This window comes from Amblyraja radiata, chromosome 4 (genome assembly GCF_010909765.2).
Source record: "Amblyraja radiata isolate CabotCenter1 chromosome 4, sAmbRad1.1.pri, whole genome shotgun sequence".
Classification (NCBI taxonomy): domain Eukaryota; kingdom Metazoa; phylum Chordata; class Chondrichthyes; order Rajiformes; family Rajidae; genus Amblyraja; species Amblyraja radiata.
The window spans coordinates 59,438,871-59,439,889 of NC_045959.1; the positions used below are offsets into that span (position 1 = coordinate 59,438,871).

Below are 1,019 nucleotides of genomic sequence, written 5' to 3' on the forward strand. Positions count from 1 at the left end.
ACAAGGAACCAGAAACCGAAGAAAACAACAATGAAGACAGATAAGTATGGTTCCTACCATCACATAAAGGTTAAGGGTTGTACTAACAAGGGGTGGATGAATCACGCCTGGTTAGGAAGCTATCACTCTTGGTAGTTATATACCAAAAAATAAATACAAGGGGAATAGAATTAATATCTTGCCACCAATTCAGCAAGCACCCCAAGTGGTCTACCCTCCCACGATGGTGAATGTCGCACCATCGTTGATAAACCACTTGAGTATTTCACCAGGTATACCCATTCATGGGATTTGTAACTACTACCATGGATCCAAGGATACTTTATGGTAGACATCGACCTTGAAGATGCACACTATTCAGTACCTTCTCATATAAGTTTTGGATATACCGCAATTACCTGGATGGAGTAACCATGATGAGCGTTGCGGCATTTAAGTCAAAGTTATCCAGAATCAACTAGCCCTGACACTTAGAAACATTCCGTCATGGCATGTCTATATATTAACGACAAACTATCCTTGGATACAGCTTTAGCTGCATCGTTTCTCGGCCTTTTGGCTAAGATCAAGTGTAGTATCTGTTCTTATCAGTTTAATATCTGATACGTCCCTTATCTAGGGACCATATATTAAATTGAATTTGGAACAGGGAGATGGAATAGGGGCTTGCTCCGTCCACTCCACGCATCGACCCAGTATTGCAGTGCCTCTGGGAACGGTGCACAAAATATATATCCAGATATTTACGTTGACCATCCACAATGTTGTTATCTGGTATTCATTAAGACTATCAGTCATGGTGCATTAACCACCAATCAACTACGTGGCAAAGTAATTGGGATATAGCAGCATTACCAGCTACTGAACTTTGTACCTTTCCTATGAGCTGAGATACTAGTGTTCAAAACTATCTCCATACCTGTAATATGGGGGCAAATGGATTAATCTGTAGTGTTATCATGGAATTTATCGGCAGGAAGGATTATGGTTGTACACTTCCACCTGTTTTGAGTAACATC

At 40.6% G+C, this 1,019-nt stretch overlaps 1 non-coding gene across 1 annotated transcript; it reads left to right on the plus strand.

Annotated features, from left to right (window-relative positions):
* Positions 1 to 539: 539 nt before the first annotated feature.
* LOC116972651 lies at positions 540 to 729 on the plus strand. The gene has a single exon (XR_004411849.1). It is a non-coding gene; the product is annotated as a U2 spliceosomal RNA (small nuclear RNA).
* Positions 730 to 1,019: the final 290 nt, after the last annotated feature.